Genomic DNA, 24,826 nt, shown 5'->3' with positions numbered 1-24,826 from the left:
ATCTTGGGAAAGAGCACTTCACACTTTTTTTGAAATAAATTTAGTGGTCCTCAAGACATATTTCTAATGCCAGTATCTTACTTGTCTTCTTTTACTTATTGGCATACGAATACTATTAAAGAAGGAATATTTAACCATAGAGAAGGTTTACATTTTTGTCTTCAGCCAAATCATGCCTTTGATCCTAGGGGATAGTTTTATGTATTAAAAATAAAATTTAGATCAAGCTCCCATCTCTACAAAAAATACAAAAATTATTGTAGCCAGGTGTGGTGGTATGTGCCTATAGTCCCAGCTGAGAAAAGAAGATCACTTGAGCCAACGAGTTTGAGGCTGCAGCGAGCTATGATTGCATCACTGCACTGCAGGCTGGGCAACAGAGTGAGAACCTGTCTAAAATGAATTGCATTTTCAAGTTGTACTTTCAGCAGCACCAGATAGTCAGTATGCTGGAACTCAGAGGCCGGGAGAGGAGCACTTTCCCTCTACTTATTTTAAGAGGGAGCTTAATACTGATGGAGGAGTGTCTTGGGTTCTTACACTTGGAGACCAATTTGTCATTCCATTCCACACAAAATAACAAGGGATTCACTAGTTCATCCATTACTTTTATTCAACAAATGTCGTTTGACTGTCTACCATGTGCCATACTGTGTTAGGTACCAGGGATATAAATTAAAGTAAATTGGGATTTTTTCCTCTTAGAATTGGTAGGTTAGAGCAGATGTTCTTAAGGTGTGATCTCTATCCAGCAGCATTGGCATCCCTGGAAACTTGTCAGAATTGCAAATTCTCTTGCCCTACCACAGACCCACTAAATCTGATTCTCCATAAAGCTTGAGAACCACTGGCCTCTAGGAGGAGCGATCAGTTCAGCAGAAAATTAGAGTACACTGTGATAGATACAGTGGAGATGGGGAGGAGGCTAGGACATTAGGAATGTTTCTGGGAGGAAGAGATGCTTGAGCTCTCTAAAATAGTTGGTGCAGAATGTGGGGAGGTGTTCCTAGAGAGGTCAGCAGGAGCCACACAAAAAGGTTTGCATTTTACTCTGAATGCAACATGGAATCTTTTGGACTCTATAGTCAGTTCATTTGCAATTATCATCAGTGTCATCTTTTGACCAAACTTTTAGCTAAGTGGTGCTGGTCTTGAGCTCTGTGTTTCAGGTGCTTCCTCAGATATGGGAAGTTAGAGAAATGCAGGTGTAAAAAATTCCTCTTGCATTAAGATCTAACACAGTAGTGTTAAATAAATATTTGGTGAATAAACACAAATAAATGAAAGAGTGGATAAAGCTAGGACTTGGGAAGGTAAGGAAAATGTGTAATGAAAACATAGCAGCATAAGCACTGGTTTTTGAGTGAATTGAAAATCCCATGGCATTCAAAAAATTACACAGACCTTCAGTGGTTTAATCAAAGAAAATAAATATCTCTCCCATTTTTCAGGAGCCAGAGTTCAAAGGCTCAGAGTCACCACGCAGGGTGGAGTGGGAAGAGAAGCAATGAGAACACTGTCAGTTCTCCCGGATTGCCTTCCTGTCTTCCTGCACATTTGTGGAGCACAGTTAGTGGGCACTGACTGTATTCCAGGGACTCTGCACATATTATTGATAATACATTCAACACCAACAGAAAGTAGGTGTTTTCCTCCCAAGTTTTGAAAGGATCTAAAAATCACAGGGCTCTAGAGTCTGAGGAAGAAGATGGTTTATCTAGAAATTTCTGGGAAAAACATGGCTATTCACTCATGGTCAATTTGAATTGAGGAAACTGGAATACCAAGAGGTTAAGTGACTCGCTCAAAGTCAACATGCTCGTAACTAAGGATAGCTGGGATTCAACACCAGGTCTGTGTAACAGCAATTTGCTCCAATGATCTGTGTGACCAGGGGAACCCTGAGTGTCCTACCCCAAGAGATGGCCTGTTAAATATCCAGGCTCTTCAAGATACCTTATTCATTCCTCAGTTGACCCCACAAAGCATTTTCCCTTTCCTGGAAAATTCAATTGCCAGAAACACTTACCCCACTATGATCACACATCACTATCTAAACTCATGCAAAAGACACATATTGCCTGTTTTCAAGTACAATGAATATTGCATTTAAGCTTTTACCATATGGTAGCTAACCCAATGATTTATAAAACTTATTTTCTCTTTCTGTGTCTAAACAATAAATGATTGCTTTATATTTATAACAACATAGGATTAATCTTCACAGATCTCAGTAACAAATTTTTAATTTTATTGGCTTGGCATTATATGGCTCTTCAAATGGCCATAAGGTCTAGGCACAAAATGGACTGACTTCTCACGACTAAGGATTTTATAAGTAGTATTTAATTGTTGGCTTTAACTCAATGCACAAATGTTGAAAAAAATATGTATGTATATGTATATAGACCAAAACTTTATTTTATAGCAAATTCTTGTACCTAGCATGAATTATGTACCACATACAGGTTTTTTATCAAAACTGACAGAGAAGGGTAATACATCACATTTACCTTAAAAACCCAACTTACCCATTTAATTCTGTGTTTTTTCTTCTTATACTTAACAATAAAATGGTTAATAAACAATAAAAGAGATGGACTTTGATTTTAAAAAATGAAGCTTTCTATAGTTTAAAGAAGTTTTATAGAAGACATGTTTCCTAACTTCCTAGATTTCTCCTCTGGTTTATTAAAAAACATGTCACAATAAAAGCTAAACAATTATTAGTCACTTTCTATCATTTCAGTTGAATTATAAAAATTTTTTTCTCCAGACACTTGTAAATAGTGTCTGTTTTTCTATATTTGTCTACTATAAATGTTGTAGAGAAAATATAATGGGAAAATCAGAACGGGGGGAAATCAGAAAAAAAAACACTCTCAAATATGGGAACAGCTGCTTCTCAGATGTATGGTGGAATTTCCTTGGAATCAAGCAGAATTTGATAAAGTCTGCCTCTGTCTCTTGTTACATGGCTCTTGTCATGATGGATAAACAAAAAATGGACTCAGTGCAGCTCAAGAGAAGAGTTTCCTTTTCTTTTCTTATCCTACTTACCTTTTCTGAGTTAAAACCAGCAGATAGTAACTCAGATTAAAACCCACTCTCTAGATATAAACAACAGTGCTGATTAAATGGATCACTTTGCCAAGGGAGATGTAGCCAGAGTGCCCATTTTTCATTCAAACGTTCCAGCCTCGTAGAAGTAGCTTCCAGCTCTAAATATATTGAATCACCATTAACCTACTGGAGAAAATAGGAATACAAACACACACTTTCTTATTAGATGAGCATGGCAGGTTGTCTGATAATGCAAACAATTAAATGGAAGAATTTATTTATAGCTCTCAAAGAGTCTTGACAAAATTCTTTCTGTCAGTGAAACACAGTTCCTCTCCCTTAGAGCAGCCTAATTGGAATCTTGAGGTGGGAATCCTTTGGAGTTTAGGGATGTGTGCTGATTTGTTTGTTTTGGATATTGGTTAGAGTGCTCAATAAGGAATAAATGTTACAAGTAGGTCTCTGTCACCCAAAGAATGATCAGAACCACCAGTATCCAGTATTATGTGGGATTTGTTCAAGCTGCAGGATCTTGAGTTCCTACTGAACTAGAATCTGAATTTTTAAAGATCCCCAGGTGATTTGTGTGCACATTGAAGTTTGATAAGCACTGTTCTAGCAGTGGTTCTTATACTTTAACATACATTAGAATCTCTTGAAGGGCTTGTTAAAATGTAGACTGCTGGTCCCTATCCATAGAGGTTCTGATTCAATAGGTTTGGGGTGGGATTTGTGTTTCTCACATGTTCCCAGGTGATATTGATGCTGCTGGTCTAGAAATTACACTGAGAGCCATTGCTCTAGGGCAATGCTGCCTGATGGAATTATGATGGGAGCCACATATGCAATTAACAGTTCTCTCTTTCCTTCCTTCCTTCCTTCCTTCCTTCCTTCCTTCCTTCCTTCCTTCCTTCCTTCCTTCCTTCCTTCTTTCCCTCCCTCCCTCCCTCCCTCCCTGCCTCCTTCCTTCCTTCCTTCCTTCCTTCCTTCCTTCCTTCCTTCCTTCCTTCCTTCCTTCCTTCCTGCCTGCCTGCCTGCCTGCCTGCCTGCCTGCCTGCCTGCCTGCCTGCCTTCTTTCCTTCCTTCCTTCGTTCTCTCTCTCTCTTTCTCTCTTTCTTTCACGGAGTTTTACTCTTGTTGCCCAGGCTGGAGTGTAATGGTGTGCTTTAGGCTTGCAGCAACCTACGCCTCCTGGGTTCAAGCGATTCTCCTGCCTCAGCCTCCGAGTAATTGGGATTACAGGCATGCACCACCACACCTGACTAATTTTTTGTATTTTTAATAGAGACGGGGTTTCTCTATGTTGGTCAGGCTGGTCTTGAACTCCTGTCCTCAGGTGATCCACCTGCCTTGACCTCCCAAAGCAATTAACAGTTTTCTAGGTCAGCTGCCATGGCTCACACCTTTATAGCACTTTGGGAGGCTGAAGTGGGCAGATTGCTTGAGTTCAGGAGTTCCAGACTAGCCTGAGCAACATGGCAAAACCCCGTCTCTACCAAAAATACAAAAAATTAGCTGAGCTTGGGGGACATGAGCCTGTGGTCCCAGCTACTCGGGAGGCTGAGATGGGAGGATGGCTTGAGCCCTGGATGTGGAGGTTGCAGTGAGCCGAGATTGCACCAGTATAAAAATTATCAGTGAAATGTATTCTCTTTTTTGGTAGTGAGTCTTTTTTTTTTTTTTTTTTTTTTCTAATTGAGACAGGGTGTCATTCTGTGGCTCAGGCTGGAGTGCAGTGGCATGATCCGAGCTCATTGCATGTTTGATGCCCTGGGCTCAGGTGATCCTTCTGCCTTGACCTCCCCAGTAGCTGGGACTGCAGACATACTCCACCACGCATGGCTAATTTTAAGAGTCTTTTGTAGGGATGGGGTCTCACTGTGTTGCCCAGACTGGTCTCAAACTCTTGGGCTCAAGCAGTCCTCCTGCCTTAGCCTCCCGAAGTGTTGGGATTACAGGCCTGAACCACCATGCCCTGTCTTTGAAGTAAATCTTTAAAATCTAGTGTGTATTTTACACTTACAGTAAATCTCCATTTGGACTAGTCATATTTGAAGTGCTCAGTACCTACATGTGGCTGGCTGGCTAAGGCTACTTATCAGACAGTCTCTAAATGTTACTTCAGAGACATTGTTACTGTTTGTGAAACTGACCTAGGAGAAGTAGAAAAAATAAAGCTAAATTTACTCAATTTAATTGATTCTCTTTTATTCTGAGATTGCCTCCTGTCTTCTTTTTTGCTACTTTTGTCCTCTCTTTAATGCAGTGGTTTTCAAAGTGTGGTTCCAAAGAGTAGCGGCAGCAGCATCACATGGGAACTTGTTGAAAATGCACATACTTGGGCTCTGAGACTCACAGAATCAGAAGCTCTGCAGGTGGGCCCCAGCCATCTGTGCCTTAACAAGCCCTCCAGGTGATTCTGACACATGCTAGTTTGAGAACCACTGCTTGAAGGAAATGATGGTAATAAAATAAGTTGTAGAGTTTAATTATTATTTTATAACTGTAATTGGCAAAATAAGAAATTGACAGTGTTATGCCAGTCCCTCAATTAAAACATTTATTTTTCTATTGGTTATGAAATCTGAAAGCCAGAAAACCAATGTTTTGGAGGTTAGTTAAATAATACTTTGTACTGCTGTGGAGAAAGTACAGTTTAAAAAATAGGGAAAGATTGGAAAAATGAGTGTGTATATAAGCATACAAATGAGTCCCAGGAAGTCAATGCTTGGTTCTCATTAGTGGCACCTTTATGCAATTACTACTGGAAAATGAATACACTTACTAAACAACATTGACTAAGAAAATTAAGGTTTCCTATGCAAAATACTGAAAATGAATCAGAAGAAAAAATCCCATAAATATTGATGATCTCATTCTCTAGTTCTCTGGTAATTAGTCAAAATTTGGCTTTTATTGCTATAAAAGTTGTTCTACAGAAATTTTAATAACTGGTCTTTAAAAAATAAAGAAACACAACCTTTTGGCAATTGTATATTTCCTCTTAGAAACATTGCAAAGTATTTAAGGCAAGAATCAGCATATTAAATTTGGTTTCTTCAGACAACTAAGGGGTGGGAGAATATTGAAATGAAGTAGAGTAGCTGAAATATGAAATAATGTAAGGAATTAACTGTGAATGATTGGAACCAAAAGAAAATCTAATAACCCAAAGGAACATATATGTGTGCTCAGGGTATTGGCTTAGGGGAGCCGTGGGAGTCCGAATCTTAGATCTTGGTTCAGCTTCTGTTTCTAGATGGGATGTTAGCCATTCTATTCTAAGGCTTGATTTTTCTAAATATACATAAATTTAAATGGCAGAGTATGTCAAGACTGTTGTTAGTCTGTTGATTAATGAACCAGTATTCTTAAAATTTTTTGGATTCCTGAGGAAAATGGGCTTAAGAACTCTAAAGCATTATTATTTCCCGTTTACAAGAAGTTCCTGTTAGGCCTACTTCAGAGGAAATTCAGGGATATAAAGAGAAAAGATGTGATAAAAACGACCACTTCTATTGTTCTGTGTGAATAAGGTACCTACCACTACTTCATGCTAAAATTAGAACTCTTTCTCGTAGTTTGGAGGCCTAACATGCCCCGAGGCTTGGTGGGTGGTTCTCTCCTGCTAATTTCTAAAGCTGAAGCTAAGGGGATCGTTATTTATTTGGAGACTATAAGGCTGTGCTGTCCAGTATGGTAGTCCCCAGCCTCATGTGGCTGTTGAGAACTTGAAATGTGGCTAGTCCGGATCGAGAGGTGCTGTAAGTGTAAAGTACACACTGAATTTTGAAAATTGAGTAGGGAAAAGAATATAAAATATTTCATTAATAATTAGAAGAAGTATTGATCAGATGTTGAAATGTGGCTACTAGAAAGTATAAATTACATAGTTGGCTTATGATATATTTCTATTGGACAGCACTGCTCTATAGTGATATTTCTTGGATAGTATGAATGCAATTAAGAATAAAAGGGCTATGATATAATTTTTGAGTATGCTTTGAGTGACTCTGAGAACCTACACTGCCTAATTAAAACCTATTGCTAAATAAACAAGGATTGTGCATACAAGTACTTATGTGAATTTTGTAATAGGGAACGCTCCAAGTTCTGTGACTCTGTTTTTCAAGCCCCAGAAGAGGAAACTGAAATAATTATTCTTGTAATTCAGAAAAAAATTTTGTCTGGAAAATTCAGGCAAATATTATAAAACATATATATTTTTTACTATAAAACATAACAGGCATACAGAAGAATGTATAAAGATATATGCATACATTTTAAGAAAAAGAAAAGGGATTACTTTGTATCTAGTATCCAGTTTGAGAAATAAAACATTACAGGTACCATATTCCAGAAGTGAATGTGTCCCTCTCCTTCTCTGAAAGTATTCACGATTTTGAACTTTGTTAATCCCTTCCTAACTTTTTTTAATGCTCATTACTACCTATTTATGCCCCTAAAAATTGCATTGTTTAGTTTGGATTGTTTCTGAACTTGACATAAATAAAAACATACTGCACATATTCTTCTGTAACTTATTTCTTTTAATTTAACATTTTATTTTTGAGATCCATCCATGCTGATGATTGTAGCTTTAGCTCATTAATTTTTATTGCTCGATGGTATTTTATTATGAAAATATACCACAACAGATCCAGTCTGTTGAATGCATTTAGGTTTTTTCCAGTTTTCTGTGTTGTAAACAATACTGTTACACACTTTCTTCTACATGTCTCCTGGTACACATATACAAGATTTCTCTAGGATATATACTTAGGAGCGGGAACATTGAATCATAGAGTACCTGAATATGCACATTTAATTTTACTCGGTAATGTCATGCTGTTTTCCAAAAGTGCTGTACAAATTTACATTCTTACTAGCAGGGTATGGGCATTCTCATTGCTCCTCAACCTCGTAAACAGTTAATGTCATCACACTTCTTAAGTCTGACAATTTTCGAATGATCTTTTGTGGTTATAATTTCCCTGATTTGCCATGAGTTTGAACATCTTTTCTTGTGTTTATGTACTACTTATGCCTCATTTTTTTGCTTGGTTGTTTGTCATTCCTACTGATTTGCAAACATTTAAAAATTTTTTTGTATTTTAATACTTTGTTAGTGTGTAGCAATCATCTCTCAGTTTGAGCTTGTCTTTTCACCATTTATAATGCTTTTTGATGAACAGAAGACATTGATTTTAATGTAGTCAATAATTTCCTTTATAACTTAAACCTTTTATGTCCAGTTTAAGAGCTACCCTAGTTTGAAATCATAAAGGTGTTCTACCATATCGTCTTCCAAAAGTTTGACATTCTTGCCTTTCACATTTAGATCTTTAATTTACCTGGAACAGATTTTTGTTTTTTGCATGAGGTAGGAGTCAATTTAATTTTTTTTCATATTGAAACAAATCATTCCAGCACTATTTTTTTTTTTATCCATTTTTTTTCCAACTGACCTTCAACAGCACCTCTGTCATATGTTAAATGGCAATTATGCGTGGGGTTGTTTCTGGACTTTTTATGCTGCTCCATTGGTCTAAGGTTCTGTGCTCCCGTCCCTTGAAAAATACCTATTACATTGTATATCTCTTCCTTAATTAAAGTCTTCTTTAATATCCTTCAATAATGTTTTGTACTTTTCTCCCTAAAGTCTTGTACATCTTTGGTAGATTTATTCCTAAGCACATCATATTTTTGATGCTGTAATAAATGTCTTTTAAATTTTTTCTGCTTATTATGGATACCTAGAAATCACTTTTGAATAATGATTTTATATTAGCATATTTATTTAACTTAATTTTAATAATTTATCTTTATGGAAAATCATATCAATTTTGAATAATGACAGATTTGTTCTTTCATTCTGAATCCTTAGCCCTTTTATTTTTTTCCTCGCTTTCTTGTACTGTACTGAGTATCCAGCGTAATTTTGCATCGAAGTATATAGAGAGTACAGAAACTTATTTATGACATTTAAATGGAATGCTTTCAAAATTTCAAAATTGAATATGATGTTTGCTGCAAATTTTTGGGTAGATGTCTAGTATCAGAGTAAGGAAGTTCACTTTAATTCATGGTTTACTGTAAATTTTTACTATAAAGGATTGTTGGATTTTTATCAAATGCTTTTTATGCATTTGTTGAGATAGTCATATTGATTTTCTTTCAATAGTTAATGTAGTCAGTTATATTTTTTTTCTTTCTTTAATTCGCTTTTATTTCCGAATAAACTCATTTGGCCGTTTTGTGTGTGTGTGTGTGTGTGTGTGTGTGTGTGTGTGTAATTTTAATACTTTGAGGGATTCAGTTTGTTAGTGTTTTATCTGGGATTTTTGTTTTTGTGTTCATGAGTAAGATTGGTCTGCAAATTCCTCCTTTTGAACATCAGTGTTGAATTTTGGTATCAAGGTTATGCTAGCTTTAGAAAATGTGTTGAGTAGTATCATTTTTTTTCCCCCATAATCTGATACAGTTTGCGTAAAACTGAAATTGTTTCTTGAATAGTGGTTGTTTATCAATAAACTCTCCTGGACCTCATCCCTCCTTTAGGGAAAGATTTTAAACTAATGACTAAATTTCTTTAGGAGTTATAGGACCATTCAGTTTTTGCTTTCTTCTTGAGTCAGTTTAAGTAAGTTCTATTTTACAGGAATCATTTCAGCTACATTTTCAAGTTTGTTGGAATAATACTCATACATCTCCTGATTATCTTATGTCTCTAGCATTAGAATTTATGCCCCCTTTTAATGTCATACATTTATGTAATATTATCATTTCATATGCATACTATTTTAGGTTTAATTTTTGGGTCATCTCTCTTGTTTCTTATTGTAAGAAGTTTGTAAATTTTACTAGCTTTTTCAGAGAACCAACTTTTGACTATTAAATATTTCATTTCCTATCCATTAATTTTTATTTCTATTATTTCCTTCTCTTTTCTTTGGGTTTATTCTGCTCTTCCTATACTAACTTTTAAGATGTATATAGTTTTCATTATTTATTAGATTTTCTTATTTTATACTTTGAGCATTTAAAGCTATACATTTTCCTCTCAGTTTCCTTTAACTTCTTTCTTTTACTTATAATGTAAGTTTTTATATGTAATATTTTATTTGTTATCGGGTCTGAATGTTTCCTGATGTTCATTACAATATTTTCTTTGATCCTTAAGTAATTTAGAAGGATATTTAAAAATTTCCAAACATATAGGGATATTTCTAATTCTGCATTTTTTTGGGTTGCAAATCCATTGTGATCAGAGAGCTTGATCTGTATGATACTATTTATCTTTTCAGAAACCCAGTATCTGTATGATACTCTATATATATAATATATATTATATATTATATATTATATTTATATATAATATATATTTTATTTATATATAATATATTATATATGTTTTTTGATTTTTGAAAGCTGCTTTATAGTTGAACATTTGGTTAAAATGTTCCATGAATGCTTGGAAAAAAATGTTTATTTTGAGTCATTGAAGGCCAGGTGTGGTAGCTCATGCCTGTAATCCTAGCACTTTGGGAGGCTGAGGCGGGCAGATCACTTGAGGTCAGGAGTTCAAGACCACCTTGGCCAACATGGTGAAACTCTGTCTCTACAAAAGTACAAAAAACTAGCCAGGCATGATGGCCTGTGCCTGTAATCTCAGCTACTTGGCAGGCTGAGGCAGGAGAATCACTTGAACCGTGCCACTGCACTCCAGCCTGGGCCACAGAGTGAGACTCTAAAAAAGAAAAAAATAGAAAAAAAAAAGCAGTGTTGAGTCATTGAGGACAGTTTCATATATACCCATTAGTTTACATTTATTTATTGTGTTGTTTGAATCTTCTATAAAACTACTAGTATTTATGCCTTGTTTCAGTAGTCAGTTTCTGAAACTGTGTTGAAATTTCTCAATATGTCTGTTTCTCCATGTGGTTCTGTCAGTGTTACTTTACATATTTTTGGACTGTAATTAGGAATAATTACATATATGAATACGTAATTCATATCTCCCAGATGATTAAAATTTTAATAATTAGGTAATGATTGTCTTTGTGTTCAATAATATTTATTTGTCTGTAAATGCATTTGTCTACCAGAACTGGCAGGTTTCTTTTGTTTGATATTTGCTTCGTACATTCTTCTCTACATTTTTACTTTAATGTCTTCAATCTTCCTGTATTCTTAAGCTTTACACTTGTCTCTTATAAACAGAATAAAGCAAGATTTTTTTAAAAAACACGGCTTGACTTTGTCTTTCAACTGAAGCAGTTAGTGTATTTATATTTATTATAATTGCAGACATTTAGATTTGTTTTTACTACCTTCTATGTTTTATATTTTTTCCACATTTTCTATACCACTTATTTTCTTCTTCCTTGTCTTTTTCTGAATTGATTATATTTTTTCATATTCTATTTTTTTCCTCTACTAGTTTGGAAGCTATAACTTTTGTTTCTGTATTTCAGTGGTTTAAAAATTTGTAGCTTGCATACTTAATTAATTCATTGCTTTATGGTCTCCCCAATAATATAAGACTTAGAACACTTTAAATTCAATTATGCCTTGTGTGCTATTATTGTTATATATTTTCATTCTATCGTGTTTTTTAACCCCACGTAATATTTTGTTTTGTATAGTCAACTTTTAAAGTATTTACTGCTTTTTTTTCTCTTTATTCCTTTGCAAACATCTTTGTGAGGGTGTCCTAATGGCAGATGTTTTCTGTTTTTATTTGTCATAAAAATGTCTTCTTAATTTGTTCTCTTTCTTAAAAAGTATAATTTACTGTGTGTAGATTAATAAGTTAATAATTATTTTAATAATTATTTTCTCAGCATATTTTATTCTACTCCATTCTTGATTACATTGTTACTGGGGAAGTCAGCTGTCAGTCTCACTGTCTTTAAGGTAATCTATCTTTTTTTCTCTGGCTGCTTTTAGTATATCTTTGTCTTTAGGTTCTGTGATTTCACTATGATGTACTTAGGTGTGAATTTCTTTTTATTTTTTCTATTTGGGATTTGTAGAAATCTTGAATGTATGGGTTATTGTTTCTCATCAGTTGTGGAAAATTCTTAGTCATAATCTCCTCAACTATTGCTGCCACTTCCTTCTCACTCCTTTCTTATGCTTTGGAACTCTGTTTAGACATATGTTAGCCTGTTTTACTCTAATATCATAATCTTTTAACTGCATTAAAGCCTACATTTTCCAGCCTTCCTTACATCTTTGTGTGGCCATGTGCATGAACATTTTCAGGCCAAGGCTTTTAGGAAGTAATGTGTCTCCTTTATGCTCTTTCCCCTAATGTTAGCTGAATACAGACAATATGGAGGCCTCAGGCTCAGAGGATGGCTGAGTCTTCAGATGGAGGGAGCTGCAGTCGCTGAACCACTGCAGTCAGAGAAGTACTCACAGACCAGGAACGCTCAACTTGAACTGTTAGGTGACAGTAGAATAATAAACTTCTATTTTGGTTTGAGTAATGTTGTGTTTTGGGTTTATCTGTTTCTGCAACCTAGCTTACTACCTTAATTAATACAAGCTTTCTTTCTATTAAAAAATTTATTAATGTATAAATCACATACCATACAGTTCACTCAAAGTGTACAATTTAATGTTTTTTGATCTATTACATTGTTAATTTTTAGAAATTATGTTAAAGTATATATAACACACAATTTTTTATTTTAACTATTTCTAGATGTACAGTTCAGTGGCATTAATTACATTCACAATGTTGGACAACCGTCACCACAATTTCCAAAACTTTTTCTTAGATGAAAACTCTGAAACCATTATGCAATAACTTTCCATTACCCACTCCTTCCAGCTCCTGGAAATCTCTAATTTACTTTCTGTCTCTATAAATTCAACTATTTTAAATATCTCATTTAAGTGGAATCATGCAATATTTGTCCTTTTGGGTCTGGCTTATTTTACTCAGTGTTAATGGTTTTTAGATTCATGTTGTAGCATATATCAAAAATTCATTCCTTTTTATTATTGTCTCTCTCTCCATATATATATGCATATATATATGGATTATTTCCAATTTTTGGCTATTATGAATAATGCTGCAGTGAACATTGCCCTACAAATATGTGTTTCAGTCCCTGCTTTCAGTTATATTCCCTTGCGTATATAACTAGGAGTGGAATTGCTGGTTCATATGATAATTCTATGTTTAGCTTTTTGAGGAAAAATGTTCTGTCAAATATTTGTTTTCTTTATTTTTTATTTATTTATTTTTTTGAGACAGAGTTTCGCTTTTGTTACCCAGGCTGGAATGCAATGGCATGATCTCGGCTCACAGCAACCTCCACCTCCCGGGTTCAAGGCATTCTCCTGCCTCAGCCTCTGGAGCAGCTGGGATTACAGGCATGTGCCACCATGCCTGGCTAATTTTGTATTTTTAGTAGAGATGGGGTTCCTCCTGGTTGGTCAGGCTGGTCTCGAACTCCCGACCTGAGGTGATTCGCCTGCCTTGGCCTCCCAAAGTGCTGGGATTACAGGCCTAAGCCACCATGCCTGGCCTCTGTCAAATATTTCTATAGCTGCTGCATCATTTTACATTTCTACCAGCAATGTATGAAGGTTCCAATTTCACCACATACTTATTAGCATTGTTATTTTCAGTTTTTAAAAACTGTAGCCATTCTAGTAGATGTGAAGTGGCATAACACTGTCCTTTTGATTGAATTTCCCTGATGACTAATGATATTGTGCATCCTGCTTATTCTGTTTTCAAATTGTCATTTTATTTTTTATGTTGGTTTTTGGAAATATAGTTAGTGATTTTTCATATGTTTATTGGCCATTTGTATATGTTTGAAGAAAAGTCTATTCAAGTCCTTTGCCCCACCGCCCCCCCTTTTTTTTTGAGATGGGCTCACACTCTGTCACTCAGGCTGGAGTACAGTGGCACCATTATGGCTCACTGTAGCCTCAGCCTCCTGTTTTGCATGTTTTTAATTTAATTTTTTTTTGTCTTTTTGCTGTTGTTTTTTATTTTTTTTCTGTTAAATTGTAGGAGTTATTTGTATATTCTGGATATCAGGCCCTTATCAAATTATGATTTATAAATATTTCATCCATTCTGTAGGTTGCTTGTTCCATTTCTTGCTAATGTCCTTTGATACAAAAAAGTGTTTTTAAATTTTGATAAAGTTCAATTTATCTGTGTTCCTTTCAAAGTTTAAATTCTTTTGTCTCCTTGATCTTCATTCTTGATTATTTTTATCTTCTAGTGACTAATTGTCTCTATTATGCTATGTTTTATCTGTTGTTAAATCTGTCAATTGAGTGCTCAATTTCAATTGCTACTTTTTAAAGTTTCTGATATTAAACACATTAACCATACTTTTTAATACTCTGTATCTGATAATTCAAGTATCTAAAAGTTTTTGGGTCCTATTTTGCTATCTTTTTTTTTTCCTGCTGGTTCTTACTTATAACATTGACTCCTGTGTGTTACTAATTTTGACATTTGAATTGTTTAGTTTTCCTTGAAATTTTATCCATGAAGATTTTTTGTGTCCTAGAATGAAAGGGGACAATCCTTGTAGGAAAATCCTTTTCCTACAAGGATTTACATTTGCTTTTCTTAGATACCTGGGATATATTAGCTTAAGACTCCTTTACATAATATTGACTTCACATTAAAATTTTTTTTTTAGATTGCTTCAAAAGTATGAATTTCTGTGCAAACTTGTGTGAGGGCCAGCTTTTGGTTACAAATTCTTAGGGTATAATTTTCACCCACTCTACACACTGCCAAGTTTTGAGGCTGTTAGTTTTCCATGCAATTTTCAGTGCGGGTGAAAGTGTATAGGTTATTTTAGTCCCCTCTTTTGTTGAGTATATGCCTTTGGGCCCCTGTTTTATGAGGATTCTAATATAGGATACTCCAACTTGGGTGGTCCCTGAGTTGTGTCTTCTGTCTCCAGAGCATAAAAATCTATGCTCAAGTTCACTGAGTTCAGCAAATGCCCTGAGAATATAGCTGATTCAGTGTTGCTTTCTTAGGTACTGCTTACTCTTGCTCTCATATGCCTTCTTGAAGACATTTTTATATTTTATCCAGCATTTTTAGTCATTAGTTGGGAAGATTGGTCCTAATACTTGGTCAGCTATGTTGCCAGAAACTCAACTACCTTTTTTGAAGTAGAATTACTCTGGTAAATCTTCACATTCAATAAAGACTTGCTTATCAATGGTAGGTTTGTGGAGGTTGTTGGTAACAGACAGAGTTTATATAATCATAGGTTCTCTGCGTTGCTCAAACCTCCAGGTATAGCTGTCAAAGGAAAAGTAAAAGCAATTCAGGAAAAAATGATCAGTAATCCTAGGGGCTTTAAAAAGCAAGTGTGGAAGCTGGGTATCGTGGCTTATGCCTGTAATCCCAGCACTATGGGAGGCCAAGGCAGGAGGATCATTTGAGCCCAGGAGTTTGAGACCAGCCTGGGCAACACAGGGAGACGCCATCTCTACAGAAAATTTACACATTAGCCAGGTGTGGAGGCACATGCCTGTGGTCCCAGCTACTGGGGAGGCTGAGGTGGGAGGATTGCTTGAGCCTGGGAGGTTGAGGTTTCAGTGAGTTGCGATCATGCCACTGTATTGTAGCCTGGGTGACAGAGTGAGACCCTGTCTCAAAAGGAAAAAAAAGGCAAGTGTGGAGAAAAAGAAAACTATATATTAACCCTTTGCTTAATAAATATTAAATCATTATGCTAGTACTTTACCTATGTTATCTTATTACAATATCCCAGTAAAGCAGACATAATTACAGATTAGTTTTATAGATGACATAAGAGCTAATATTAATGTTTACTGCATGTTAGGTAATTGCCAAGTAAATTACATGTTTTTATTTCAATTAGCACCATTTTATAGATGAAGAGACAGAGGTTTAGGGAGATACTTGCTCAATGTCTCTCAGCCACTGACCACATATCTGGAGAGTGCTTTTAAATTTAGGGTAAGATAATGGTATTTAGTATACTATTAAAAAACCTTGCTTGCTTTGCTGCCTTACATCCTCAGCAGAATAGTTTTAATTTCTTTACAGGCATTACTCATGTAATCCTCACAACAACCCTAAGGAAGTTCTATTATTATCATCACCCCTCTTCCAATAATGAGAAAACTGGAGTTCAGAGAGTTTAAGTAACTTGCCCATGGTCACCCAACTGATAAGTGGTGAAGCCGAGAGTGGAGCCTGGGTGATCTGTTTCCATGGTACATGCTCTTGACTGCAGTGTTATGCCACCTCTTAAAACATGAACCAAGACTTTGAGAATGGAAAGAGTGGAGATTCTGCTTTGCAGTGGAATTAGGATTTCTTGCTAACAAGTAGCCCGGACATATTCACCAGAATCAGGGAGTGCTGAAACAAGTGAGGGGATAAAGCAAGGATTGGTATCATGTTTCAGAACTCTTGATCTTAAACTATAATATGCATCTTAGTCCATTTTATGCTGCTGTAACAAAATACCTGAGTAATTTATAAAGGACAAAGATTTATTTCTTACAGTTCTGGAGGCTGGGAAGTCCAAGGTTGAGGAGGCTGACATCTTGCAAGGATCTTCTTGCTGTGTCATCCCCTGGTGCATGGTGGAAGGGGAATAGATTTCTAGACGGCAAGAGGGGCAAAAATTGTTTTTGTATCCAACTCACTCTCATGATAACTAACCAACTGCCAGAATAACAACATTAATCCATTTATGAGGGCAGAGCCCTCATAATGACCAGAATCACTTCTAATTGGGACTCACTTCCCACCATTGTTGCACTGGGGATTAAGTTTCGAACACATGAACTTTGGGGGACACATTCAAACCATAGCAGAATGGAAAGGCTACCTGCCATTGCTAAGATTGATAACCAGTTAGAAAACCACTGTGTGTGTTGGGGAATAAGTGTATAGAAATAAAGAGCTCAGCAGAGAAAACCAGCCTGAGACCCACTATCAATTACTTCTTGTACTTGCATTTAGCCAGGTAAAAATTATCAGGTGAAACAGAGGAGAGGTATTAGAACTCTTGTGTATGTTAGATAATTTCTAAGTTTGTTTTTCTTTCCTTATGAGTAAGAGCCCTAAGGGTTACCAATGAGTTAAAATATTTTGCAAATCATTTATGACACCATTAAATATAAGTGGTTCTGTTTGCCTGGTTTCAGGTATTCATTTACTATGTGAGAGCAGGGTTTCATACTTTAAATTATTTTGGTGAAATTATATAACTAATAAAGAAATATAATGACTTGCTATAATCAAAAAATTATCTCTCTCAAAATTATAAACCTCAAGTCTTGATTAAAGAGACCTTCTCTAGAGGAAACTAGTATTCGTTGAATGTGTGTACATACATCTAATAGATGCATGGGCTAGCACCTAAAGTAAAATATTTGTAAAGGGTACCGAGGAGCCTCCAAAGATACCAAAGAGAGGAAGAGCCAGGCACCACTGACCAGTAATAGAGGTCTGGTTACCGTGAGGAGCAAGTTGCCTGTAAAAATTAAACCACAAACAAAATCTAAAATTTTGTAGAACAAAGTCACAGAAACATCATGAGTTTGGTACCTTTGATGGGTTGTCATGTCCATGTTAGTCAACATTAGACAGAGCTCAGGCAATGTGTCTATCCCACCACACATCTTTAGCACCTCTGGTGGCAGAAGACCAGCAGTGTTTCCTGGCAGAGAGTGCATGCGGGTAACGGGGCAGCAGTATCTGGTGACATGGATGCGGGAGAGAGTCACAGCAGATGCCCTGCCAGAGTGGGAGTATTCACGAGCACACCTGAATTCACCTGACTTTAGAGAGCAACTGACTTCAGAGAGCACCTCAACTTCCAGAAGCACTTGAGAAACTCTTTTATAAGGTGCTGAGGTTCTGCTAGGTGGCAACAAGAGCCAATAGAATTTGGGTTCTTATTATTAGTGTGATTCCATTTGTATTCACAGGTTGGGGAGGCCTGAGGAAACTCAGCTTACAGCCATATTTGTACCAGAAGATTTTCGGTACAACTAGAGGGCACCAGTGTATATCATGCTGCTAAACATGCAGGTGTATTAGAATTTGGTATACTAAAAGAACTTTTGGAACATTATTAACTGGCATATTACTGTTTTGAAGTTTAGCAGTGTTATATATATTTTCTTAGGTTTTGTGTTTGAAATAGAATTCATAAAATATGAATAAATTAAAAGCATTATGTTAATAACTTTCAAAACTTACGTATTACTACTTTTCATCTCATTGAGTAGAGAAGGCTTTGAGGAAGAATGTCTAATGGCTAAGAGTCAGAAAACAAATTAGTGGTTTCTAAATTTCTACTGGTGAAATAAATCATTTCCAGTACTTGTTTATTGAATAGTGCATGTGAGAGAGTAGTTGGTTAATAAACATTTGCTCAATAATTTTTTTCTAAGGTCAGTGGGCCACAGGAAGTTTAATCTACCGGTTTCAGGTCAGCTAGCAATGCAGAGGTCCAAAAACAAATTAGGAGGACTATTCCTTCTAGTGTGAAATTTTAAGAAACATCAACATGTCCCAAACTGAAAGAAACAAACACACAATGTGAAATGTGTTAGTCTCTTGTTATGTTCTTATTATGCATCTTTTGCTAATACAGAAACCAATGTCCCATAGATTGTGGTATAAACTTTTCTTAGTTGTTACTTTTAATTAGTGGAAGTATAAATATATCTGATTTATATTTAATTTTATTTGCTACATTATTGTTGAGCTTTACGTAATTATCCAGGGAAATTCTTGTTAGAGTTGACAGCAAGCTCTGGGTGATCCCTAAGTGTCCATTTATTCTGGGGGAAGTTGGGGCTGGAAGGAAGGCCTCCGTCATTTCTGCATAAAGACTGTGGGCAGCAGGGATTAGGTTATTCCTGGTAATAGCAGGGACTATAAATTGTCATTTCATTACCACTTGGTTTAACGATTGAAATAATAGAAATAGAAATTTTATGACAAAATGGAATTTACCTGTTGACTATATTGACTGAAAATGGAGAATAAACTGATAATGTAGGAGACTCCATCTTACTTAGTAAATATTGTTAAAGTAACTTTATGGTCCTATTAGCATTTATGAAGTAGCTGCAGCGCTAAGATCTATAGAACGATGATTTGAAAACTTGTGTAAGAAAAGGATGAATCTGCACCCAGTGTCCTTCAAAAATGCCACAGTAATACTGGGAATTTTCCTTTTTTATTTGTGTTTGCTTGTTTTGGACTAGTAAGCAAAATTTTGGGTCAGGCAAGATGGCTCATGTCTATAATCCTGGCACTTTGGGAAGTGGGAGGATCTCTTGAGCCCAGGAGTTGGAGACCATCCTGGACAACATAGTGAGGTCCTATCTCCACAAAAAATTGAAAAATTAGCCAGGCATGGTGGTGCCTGCCTGTAGTCCTAGCTACTTGGGAGGGTGAAGTGGGAGGATCTCTTGAACCTGGGAGGTTGAGGCTGCAGTGAGCTGTGATTGCACTATTGCACACCAGCTTGGGCAATAGAGTGAGATTACAAAAAAAAAAAAAAAAAAAAAAAAAAAAAAAAGGCTGGGTGCAGTGGCTCATGCCTGTAATCCCAGCACTTTGGGAGGCCGAGGTAGGCAGATCACGAGGTCAGGAGATCGAGACCAGTCTGGCTAACACGGTGAAACCCCATCCCTACTAAAAATACAAAAACAAAATTAGCTGGGCGTGGTGGCAGGCACCTATAGTCCCAGGTACTCGGGAGGCTGAGGCAGGAGAATGGCACGAACCCGGGAGGTGGAGCTTGCGGTGAGCCGAGATCCCACCACTGCACTCCAGCCTGGGCAACAGAGCAAGACCTCATCTCAAAAAATAAAAATAAAAATAAAAAAGACATCTTGAAATGCTCCTCTATTGTACTACCATACTAATAGTGTCAATTGAAAGTCATCTTAGATGTTTTTTGGTAGAGAGAATGTACTGCACTTTTTTCACTTTTTTACTTTATCCCATAAAGCAGTAGTCCCTAAAAGCCTGGCTATGGACTGATACTGGTCCCTGGCCTGTTAGGAACCAAGCCACACAGGAGGAGGTGAGTAGCAGGCAAGCGAGCAAAGCTTCATCTGTATTTACAGCCACTTCCCATCGCTTGCATTGTGGCCTGAGCTTTGCCTCCTGTCAGATCAGCAGTGGCATTAGATTTTGACAGGAGTGCAAATCCTATTGTGACCTGCACACAATAGGTTGTGCGCTCCTTATGAGAATCTAATGCTTGATGATCTGTCAGTGTCTCCCACCATCTAGTTGCAGGAAAATAAGCTCAGGGCTCCCACTGATTCTACACTATGGTGAGTTGTATAATTATTTCATTATGTATTACAATGTAATAATAATAGAAATAAAGTGCACAATAATTGTAATGTGCTTAAATCATCCCCAAACCATCCCTCAGCCCTGTCTGTGGAAAAATTGTCTTCCATGAAACCAGTCTGTGATGCCAAAAAGATTGGGGACCACTGCCATAAAGTAAACTTTCTTTGGGAAAGTCCAAGAAAGTTACCTACTTAGGTTTCTTTAACGTGTATATTCTGCTTTACTAGGAAAGTCTATGAAGTCCATGTACACTGTAAACTATGTTTTATCATCTTTATATCCTGAATCAGAAGGCACTGCTGCATCTTTTCTTGTTTCTCTGCTTTTACATGTCACAATCTTAATCACTTGCTCCTTTATTAAACAAACAAATAAACCCAATTAACCAAACAATTCCCTAATTATCAAAATGATGTAAACTTACTAAATGTAACAATGAAACAATCATCCATAGTGTCATTTCCCAGGAATAACCACTGCTACTGCTTTGATATTTTTTCTTTCCAAATGGAATAAAGGTGTAATTTTTGGTTTTGTTTTTTAAACATCAGCATTGCAGGTGGTCTGTGATCTGACATTTGTTCCCTGCTGGTTCAGTGTCATTACATCCGAAGTGGGTCTTACTTTTCATGGACCTTTTTAATCCTAAAACCTACTTAGAGAAGTGGAATGCAATTATTATTAATTCACCTCCTTTCTTATGCTTAGGAAGATAAACCTGCACCAATAATAAAAATCAAAACATTCCTTTAGCCAAGTCATGTTGATACATGAAAGTTTTCTCTAATTTATTTACTCAAAGCAGAGTATTATAGACTAAAACATGTTCATTATGACTAATGCAAGATAATCACAACAGTGTCCTTAGGAAATCCTCTATATAATTGGGGTCAAACTCATATTCAGTTTTGTGTCAGTGTTTTCACTAAACTTTGCATTACCAGCATTTTCCATGTCAATACATATTTTTCAAAAACATTATTTTTAATGGCTTCAAATACCGCTATTTACTTAATGACCTTCCAGTTTTTGGATATTTTGAGTTGTTTGCATGTCTTAAAAACTTTTTTTTTTTTTTTGCTTTTATAACACTGTGACAAAAACACTTGTATATAAACCTTTCACCTTAAGATGATTTCCTTGAGAATATATGCCTTAAGGATCCAATAACTTCTTAATTGGCCTCTGTTACTTCAGAGTTTATCTCCTGCCCATTGCTGCCAGATGAATCTTCCTAAAACATTAATTATGTCATATCATTTCTTGCTCAATAGCCCACAATGACTTCTCATTGCTTAGGGAAAGAAACCTCCAAATTCTTTAGCTTGGGGATTGAGGTACTTGACAATCTTGTTTCTTTCAATTTCTATAATCGATTTTAGCCAAAGTAACTGGGCTCTTTGGATGCTTTGCTCTCACCTAGAACCCACCTAGAGGACTTTCACTGTTATCTTCAACCTTGCCTCCTTTATTTTCTGTTCCAAATCAAACACATAATACAGCTTCATCTCCAATGCTGATGTATGGGTTACATTGCCTATCAGAAAATAAAATATTTTAATTCATTTTAAAACATCTCAGTTATTTTCCCAAAGTTTCTGTCCTTCTAGTTCATGCCACGTCTATTTATCTTTCTTTCTTTCTTTCTTCCTTTCTTTCTTTCTTCCTTCCTTCCTTTCTTTCTTTCTTTCTTTCTTTCTTTCTTTCTTTCTTTCTTTCTTTCTTTCTTTCTTTCTTTCTTTCTTTCTTTCCTTCCTTCCTTCCTTCCTTCCTTCCTTCCTTCCTTCCTTCCTTCCTTCCTTCCTTCCTTCCTTCCTTCCTTCCTTCCTTCCTTCCTTCCTTCTTCTTTCTTTCTTTCTTTCTTTCTTTCTTTCTTTCTTTCTTTCTTTCTTTCTTTCTTTCTTCTTTCTTTCTTTCTTTTTTTTTTAGACAGACTTTCACTCTTGCTGCCCAGGCTGGAGTGCAATGGCCCAATCTCTGCTCACCACAACCTCCACCTCCCGGGTTTGAGTGATTCTCCTGCCTCAGCCTCCCAAGTAGCTGGGATTACAGACATGTGCCACCACGCCCGGATAATTTTTGTATTTTCAGTAGAGATGGGGTTTCTCCATATTGATCAGGATGGTCTTCAACTCCTGACCTCAGGTGATCCGCTTGCCTCGGCCTCCCAAAGTGCTGGGATTACAGGCAAGAGCCACTGCCCGGCCAGCCATGTCTATTTCTAATCAATCTCCCCCCGATACACCCCACCTGCCCCAGCTTTTCTTTTCTTGATATGCCAGGACTCTCTTCTCTCTCTCTTTCTGTGTGTGTGTGTGTGTGTGGGTGTGTAAATGCATTATAAAAGGTCTGAAAGTATACACACTAAACTTTACCTACAGGGAAGGGCCCCCGGATGAAATTCATGAAGAAGATTAAGGGAAACTTTTACTTTCTACTCTATATACCTCTGTATTGTTTGCACTTTTACAAGTATTTATTTTTAGCTGAAAAACAGTCACATATATATTTGTTTTTAAAAAATATTTACAGGTTGGTAAGATATAATGGAGGAAGGGTTTACGAAACTGCTTTCTAGAATTTTAAAGCTCAGAGCAAATACCAGTTTCATCCATGGCTTTGTTCTGATCATCTAAAAGCACTCTGGTATGCAAGTTCAACTGCTACCATCTTTCAAAGTCCAGCTGAGTTTCTGTAGCTTACAAGAGTTGGCCTTGATTACTGAAGCCCACAGTTGCCTCTGCCTCTACCAACTCAAAATGTTGTATGAAATTAACTTTCTCGGTCTTCATTTGGGGCATATGATGATGGAAAGAAAAGTTCATCTGATTGATTAAAAAAATATCAATTTAGCAGCAGTATGAACCATGAAAAATGCTTCAGAATAACTTTCTGTTCATGTAACTCTCTTCTTTTTAAAATTTACTACTTATAGATCATTTTTTCTTTGCTTTTTGTGTTTAGTGAGGAGCAATGATTGTAGGTACATTTCTCTCTATGTGATCCTGGCACTGTCACAAGTCCTTTTGGGATTTCTTCAGAATATGAAAGAGTTGAACTAGGCATGTCTTCTAATGTATCTTCTGGTTCAAAAATTGTGATTCTGTTAGATGACATGATTTTACCTGATAAGTGACTTAATTTGAAAATGGTGGCCAGGCATGCTGGCTCATTCCTGTAATCCCAGCACTTTGGGAGGCTGAGGCAGGAGGATGACTTGAGGCCAGGAATTCTAGACCAGTCTGGGCAACATAGTGAGACCAAAAAAAAAAAAAAAAAAAAAGTCAGCTGAGTCTGGTGGTATTCACCTGTAGTCCCAACTACTCGGGAAGCTGAGGTGGGAGGATCACTTGAGCCCAGGAGTTCAAGGCTGCGGTGAGCTATGATTATATCACTGCACTGCAGCCTAGGTGACAGAGTGATAACTCTGTCTCAAAAAAAAAAAAAAAAAAAAAAAAAGGAGGAGGAAAGAAAATGGGTACTTTTTATTTGATTATTTATTTATTTATTTATTTATTTTGAGACAGGGTCTCACTCTGTCACCCAGACTGGAGTATGGGGGTACGATTATGGCTTATTGCAGCCTTGACCTGCTGGGCTTAAGGGATCCTGCTGCCTCAGTTTCTGAGTAGCTGCACTACAGGCATGCACCATCATGCCTGGCTAACTTCTGTATTTTTTGAAGGGGTTTTCATCATGTTGTCCAGGCTGGTCTTGAACTTCTAGGCTCAAGCAATTCTCCCACCTTGGCCTCCCAAAGTGCTGGGATTATGGGAGTGAACCACTGTGCCTGACCTTTGGTTAATTTCTCTTTTAAAATGAAGTTATTCTAAATCTTTTTACCCCAAAACACTAATGTATATAATTCCATATAATTAATCTAGTTGATGTAGTAGAAACTGCATTGACTTTGAAATCAAAATAACTTGATTTTGAGTTCTAGCTCTACCATTACTGAATTCTGTTATCTTAAACATGTTACTTAGTATCAGTTTCCTTACATATAAAAACGGAGTAATAATCTTAGTCTCCCTGGACTATACATGTGGAGGCACCCAAGACAGTGCCTGATATATAGTATGCTCTTAGCAAATGTTAATTTTCTTTCTTCCTTTATCAGTAACTGATTTGTGAAAGGCATACTTTAAAAAGCAGCAAATGCTATTTTATACATCTGTACATCAACAAATGAGATTCAGAGAGAACAAAGTGACTGTTTTAAAACAGTGATATGATAAGTATGAATATGTGCTAAGAGTTACATAATCCTTGCTCTAACTGCATGCAGAAATGGCAGAGCTTTTTCCTTGTATGTTGTGGTTAGTAATAGAGGGTTATAAAAGTCAAGTGCATCTTTAATGCCTTATAATTATTTGGTTAACA

Source organism: Macaca nemestrina, chromosome 11 (genome assembly GCF_043159975.1).
Source record: "Macaca nemestrina isolate mMacNem1 chromosome 11, mMacNem.hap1, whole genome shotgun sequence".
NCBI lineage: Eukaryota > Metazoa > Chordata > Mammalia > Primates > Cercopithecidae > Macaca > Macaca nemestrina.
The sequence above is the reverse complement of the archived record's forward strand: the minus strand, read 5'-3'. Positions refer to the sequence as shown.